Source organism: Lagopus leucura, unplaced genomic scaffold, assembly GCF_019238085.1.
Source record: "Lagopus leucura isolate 7727_CA_CO unplaced genomic scaffold, USGS_WTPT01 Super-Scaffold_100024, whole genome shotgun sequence".
NCBI lineage: Eukaryota > Metazoa > Chordata > Aves > Galliformes > Phasianidae > Lagopus > Lagopus leucura.
Window position 1 is genome coordinate 2,290,746 of NW_024962276.1, and position 6,599 is coordinate 2,297,344.

General features: G+C 42.3%; 1 long non-coding RNA gene across 1 annotated transcript; it reads right to left on the bottom strand.

Moving 5' to 3' along the window:
• Positions 1–434: 434 nt before the first annotated feature.
• On the bottom strand, positions 435–5,496 carry LOC122184690. The gene is made up of 5 exons (XR_006180603.1): positions 5,318–5,496; positions 4,503–4,768; positions 2,942–3,010; positions 2,558–2,831; positions 435–2,446 (listed from the first exon to the last, which is right to left on the bottom strand). It is a non-coding gene; the product is annotated as an uncharacterized LOC122184690 (long non-coding RNA).
• Between the last annotated feature and the right edge of the window lie 1,103 nt (positions 5,497–6,599).

The window sequence follows — 6,599 nt, forward strand, 5'->3', positions numbered from 1 at the left end:
GTACAAACTTCAGGACCTGACTGTATCAAGAACCTAAAACAGACAAGGCTCATAAGAGACCCAGTACAACTTCCTTGGGAATTCAAGGGGTGAAGTGTTTCTGTGCATCTTACCAGCACAGGACTGGGCATCAAAGCCAGGACCAGAGCAAGAGGCAGTGCCTGTGCCAGCAGCTGTTTGTGTAAAACCAGAAAATACACCTGCAAAAACAGCAGGGGATCCTTGATATCCCCAACACCAATCTCCTCTTTTGGACACAAAACAGGCCACTATCCCACTGTGGTTCTACTGATTACCATGCTACTCAGGTCCAGCCTCACAGGACAGCCTCTGTCCTCAGTATGAAAAAAAAAAAAAAACAATTAATTTCATTCTGCCAAAGAAATATTTCAAGTAACTGAAATTAAACACAAGTAGAAATATTTCCTCTGTTTTTTCCCCCTGCCAAAGCATTTTCATGTAAAATACTGAGAAAAAGGGAAACATAGTGGGCTTTTTTGCAACACAGAGCAACGCTGAGTTTCATTGTAGTTCCTAAGGACTGGAATTTTTAAAGCTGTGTATGTAGGTCAGGTACGCAGGCCTTGCAGAAATGCAACTTCCCTGGGTTATTTCTGAAATGCCTGCTCTGAAAGAAGGCAGATATGGACATATTCTTAGATGGTTCAAATCAACACAGGCCTTTCCCCTTGGATGAAACACCAGCTGAGAGTTGACAACTTTCATCTTTTCAAGTGTCAGAGTTTTGGCTTCTGCACAATGATAAAGTGCTGAACCCACCTGTGGAACGGAGAAAATGAATTCATTTGTCACAATAATGAAATCTCCGGCTCCAGAAATGCTTCTTTCTCTTCTACTCAAAACATTCCGTGACCCCAAGTTGTCTCAATGGGTCTGGCAGAAAAAGTTGGCATTCACAGCACGGTCTGTGTCTGGCCCAGATGGGAGAAGGCTTGGGATATGGAGGTCAGACATCTCAGGGAGCTTTATGCAGTTTTGTGTACGTTGTTTTATAGACAAAAGGCAGCACAAAAGCCTAACACTGTAGGTATAATGAACCTTTCCACACTGGAGCACCTGGATATAATCAGGAATAAAGCTGTTTATGCAAGTCAAGTTTTCAATCTTCAGTTTTTCTTGTGAGAATTCAGAACGCTTTCTCTCAAGACAATCTAATTATACCAATAAAGAGAGAACAAAAGACTTCAATTTGGGGATTCATTTCTCCTTCTTCCATAATCACACCTTCTTTTGTTTTAGTCATGATTGTGAAAGCTAACAATGATGAAGCACCTCCAAATTGAGAAGATGAGCACGTATAACTTGCTAGACTATCTTCAGCATGTTATGTAGTGTTCAATATTGATTTTGATTCAACTAGACTTCTATTAGAGTTATCTGTTCTAGCCAGCTGCCAAATATACCTGCTCAGTAATGTGTCCAAATTCATTAACAGTTTTGTTTTAATAATATTTCATTTTAAAGTTTAATTTTATCCACACATTAGCTTCCTATTACTTATGCAAATAAAAGCTTTATGACTATATTAGCAATAATTCATTATCATTCCCTACTGGCTTAGTGAAGGAATTTGCAACTTTGGAGTATATCCAGAGCTTTTAATTGAAGATACTAAGGGAAGCCTACATTTAGTTAAAATCATTTGCACATAGAAATTAAATATGATTAGCATAAGTCTCTAAAACTCTTTCCAGACTCAAAGATAGATTGTGATTTTCCTCGAGCCCTGTCTGGAGGGTGGTGTATTAACACAGAATCCAATGAGCATCTTAGGGGAAGGAGGCTGTGGCTCTCACAGTTGGCATCTGAGGTAGGAGAGCAATCTGCTTATTGGAAGTTACTTCCCACTGTCCTCCATCTTCACTGTTTTGGCAGAGGTAACATTTGTCCCTTCCTCACATGTTTAGCTCACATTACCTCTAAGCAGACGGTGAAAGAAAGGCAGTAGCTCTTCCCGTAGCAATTTCCCTTTTGGGGTACTCAGAGTGGTAAGTGCTAACATGAAGGCAAGGAATAGTTAGGGTTATATGTCACCATATGAAACCAGCTGTGCTTTCCTCTTTGGGAGAAGGAGCGTGTCTTGGTGCAACTGGATTCATTTGTGTTGCTTTACACATCAAAACCAGCCCCACACAGGGAACTTACAATAACTATATACATATAGAGTACTAGAAACACATAGAATTGATAGCACTTAACTACAGTGTCTCTCCTTAGAGGGGAGAGAGCTCTACAGCTGCCTAAAAAGAGTTCGAGGTGAGGTGGCTGTCAGCCTATGCATCCAGGTAGCAGCAATAGGATGAGAGGTGATGGGCCTTAAGTTGCTCCAGGAGAGGTTCACATTGGATGTTAGGAAACATTTCTTCTCCAGAAGACCATTGCTGCAGTGGCACAGCTGCCCAGGGAGGTGGTGGGGTCACCGTTCCTGGAGGTGTTAAAGGAAAGGGGAGATGTTGTGCTGAGGGATATGGGTTAGTGAGCAATATTGGTGGTAGGTGGGCAATTGGACTAGAAGATCTTAGCGGTTTTTTCTCACCTTAATGATCCTACGATCTGTCAGGCATCACCAAGGCAGTCTTACAGGGTCAATCTTCTGTTCCAAGTATTTGCATCTCCATTTCAGTGCTGGAGGACTGGAGCTCCCCACTTCAGTTCCAGTGGTGTTTTTTATCTCAGAAACTTACAAAGGAAATTGCATTCAGCACACTCCTGTCTTTGTGCTCCAAATGAGCTCTTGCACAACAAACTGACTCATGTTTACTTTATTATGTCCCAAGTCACAGAAGGACTGTAGGTATCTTTCCCATCTCCTACAGAAGAAGATGTTTTAATTAGCCAATTATATTAGTAAAAAGCAATCTAATTTCTAGGCCAAACAATAGCGTGGCACAGATATTAAAATCAAATTAGCAAGGCATACCAGTGTTTTCCTCCAGCATGCAAAGGCGACCTCCTGCACAGATAATGAGCATTATGTCTGCATGGCGATCTGTGGCAGTGAAATACACAAGCAGTGGTGAGTAATGAACACGGTAACAGGTTTAAGAGTTTCTCTCTGCTGTCTCTCTCCAACTTTTAATCTAGCTTAGCAGTAATCGTGGTGTGTCCTTTGCAAAATATGCACTGTGCCAGCTTGTTCTTTACTCGCAGCAGCAAGTTTTTGCTCAAAGCAGAGACTTCACATGGATCCAGGATGATGGGTACTTCTGACTGCCAACTAGTGAAAGCTGAAAAGAATCTTTCAAATTGTGCTCAGAATTCACCTTCAGTGATAGGAACAGAATGAAAATGACTTTGTTTGGGGAGTAAAAGCAGACATTTACTAAACAACAAGCTGCTTTGGAAACGCATGTTTCCACCTTCCCAAAAGAAAGCAAAGAGGAGCCCACTGCTGGCTGCCTCATGCCAGTAATCCACGCATCAGCCGTGCTCCCTGACAACAGCAAAGTGATTCTCTCTGAAAAGCATCGTGGATTTGTCTGAATAAGACATTTATCCCTCAAAGGCCAGTGTGGTAGAGCCCTCGTTTTGGAAAAGCTAACAGATCGATCCTGCTTAACCCCTACACTCGGAATCTTTATTACAACCCTTCACAGATTCTGAGGTGTAAAACCACCTCTAAGCAAAACAATAACAAAGTCTGCCAGGCAGGGAAACGGATGGAGTGGAAGAAATGCATTAGCACAACAGCTGCAGCAGGGATTGCCTGAGCTGAGCTCCTGAGCCCATTTCTGCAGCACACCACATGTCTCATTAGCTCCAGCCCTAAAGTAGGGTTGGGCTCAGAGCTGGAGTAATTGTTCCCCTAACAGCATGTGGCAGCCCAGCAACACCCAGCATCAGTGCTGACACTGTTCTAATCTGCTCTCATGTATAAAGTGAACAATTCCCCTACATCAAATGGTAGCTTTTATGGGTGCAGCATCTCCACGTTTCTGAAACCAAACGTAATCTCTGCTGTAAATTGATGTAAGAGGAGTAGGGGGCTGCTATGCTTCCCTGGCTGTTCGGTGTTGGTGCTTCTGGCTGGATTTGTTGCTAAACTGAGAGTGTTTACAATCAAAAAGAAAGGCAAAGGAAACACAAAGGATTTCACTGCTGTTCTGATGCATCTGGTTATCTTCTGAAGTTAACGGATCTCTGCTTTGCCTAAAAGAGCATAAGGTCCTTCCATAATTTTTCAATCCAGAATTCCTCCCCCTCACATGGAAGAACTACCTGCTACCCCATAACAAACAGAAGCACTACCACACCTGTCATGAGTTGAACAAAGATCAGCTAAAAACTCAATTCTCTATATGCTTCTTGTAAAAAATGCATAGAGAAGTACCTGACTTTTGAAACTGCTGAAATTCAAACCTTGGTCCCTTCCAGTCTGAGCCATTCTATGTTTCTATGGCCCCAGGACTTGCTACAGTTGCTACTGCTAAACATTTTCTTAATTGGCCATGTCCAACCAGGGATTAACACTAATTTCTTACCTCTTATGAAGACCACAATGTTTCTTCTGTTTGTTGAAGACCACTTCAGTACATCATTTCTTTCACCATTTGCTCATGACAGTAAATAAGATATTCTGAAATCCCAGCTTAATAATTCTGCAGAACTTCTGGTGCAGGGGATGTGCCTGTCACCTCTCTTTCAGCCACGTGGAGTTATTTGTGCACTCAGAATCCTTTGTTCCACTTTGTTCCAATCCATAACCCACTGTTACGCTGCATTTTCTTCCTTGTCATCTTTGCTCCTCCTTCAAGTCAAAACGGAATGGAACGGATTTGTCAGGCCTGGACTCTGTAATTATTTAAACTAAAGCTTGCACATGGGAAAGGCTGCCATGGGAAGTGACAATTCCTGACTGCATAAACACAGTTTCTGATGCAACAAAATAGCATTTGGAAGTATTATGGATGGATGTTTCCAACATTTCCATACCCACAGATCCCCCAGCCCACCAGCTGGAATGGATTTGCTCACCAATCCTCACAAACCCCCAGTTAATTTGACCACCAGGGCAACTTTGCTACAAACACCTGCAGCACCTCTGTCACTTCCTCAGGATGCCTTGCTCCTGAGCTTAGAGAAAGTGATCTTTGGACAATAACCAGCTTTCTTGGGCCCCTGCTTCCCTTCAGATCCCTTTCATAAGGGATTCTACCGCACAGATCCTTTATAATGCCAACGTCTGTTCTGAAACGCAAGAGAGGAGACTTCAGACTAGAACAAGACTGGATGACTACCACAGTGAGCAGTCCGCAAAATCACATCCATGGCACTTGGCAGCTACCCAAGTACTCACAGCTAAAGTTTATCTTCCGTAATAGCACTTTTTCTTGTAATGTGACCAAGCCTTCAAACTGATGGCAAAGCAAGGAATTGTAGAACAGCAAGCACACACTGCTGCTCACATCAGCTTTTCCTCCACCAGAACTCCACGTCCTTCACCACAGGGCTGCTTCAGGGAGTTCTGCCAGTCTGTGTTCATACCTGGGATTCCCCCAAAGAAAAGAATCAGTTTGACACTCTCAGGCTTCTGCAGCACAGCCAGCAGCTTGAATGGTAATACAGAGGCAAAGAATAAGCTGAGAGCACAACATCCAGGATCCAGTTTGTGAAAGCTCCAACCATTTGTGAATTCTCCATAATCTAAGATCTAGCACCATGATTTTGAAATGAACTTCCCTCCCCCAGTGTTTAGCTACAAAGGGTTTGAGTAAAGAATGCTAAATTACATGCAAGTCACATTAAGAACAATCAGACTCATGTAATAGGGAATCTAATAGTTCATAAATGAGATGCAAATTCATTTTTATGGGTGCACTATAATAAGCCAATTATTTCAGAGCTCTTCAATTATGTGTTTTCAAAAAGCTGAATTGCTTTATATTTTTTTATTATTATTATTTTTTAAGAAGCTTTAGGTTTTTCCATAGCTTACAAGGGAAAGAAAATGTATCTGCCTTGCAAGCGACACCAATAAAATACCAAAACATCTCCAAAAACATGCCAAGCTTCATGCAAGGAGCAACACAAACAGAAAATAAGCCAGCTGGAAAACTGCACTCATAGCAAACATTCAGACAGTGGACTTTCTGTTCCCATCAATTAAAGACATTGAGGAACCCATCGTATAGCAGGCTGGCGCAGGTATCACCATGTGTGAGATTAGATTAGGGAATCTCCACATCAGCAATAACACAGCATGTCTGTGCACAGAATTGGCATTGCAGCTCACTGGCAATAACTTGCTGCCCTCAAAGTAGCCCTTGGGGCTTCTGGAACTCACATCCTGCAATGAGATTTTCCTTTAGAAAAGGAACCAACAACTGGATACTCTTCCCAAAACCTCTGCAGTGTTTTTTTTTCTTGGAAATGGGGCACAGAAGAATGGAAGGGCTGGTTTGGTCAAGAAAAAACTAACCTGAACGATTGTGCAAAGGCAGAGCATTCTCACTCGTACACGACTTGCAAAAGAAGTAAAATTGCACAAGAACCCAGCCAGATTCTTTGCAGCCTGTATGGTAACATCTTTGGTGCTGATATTATCCATGGCCCCAAGAACAAGGAACTCTGCTAATACA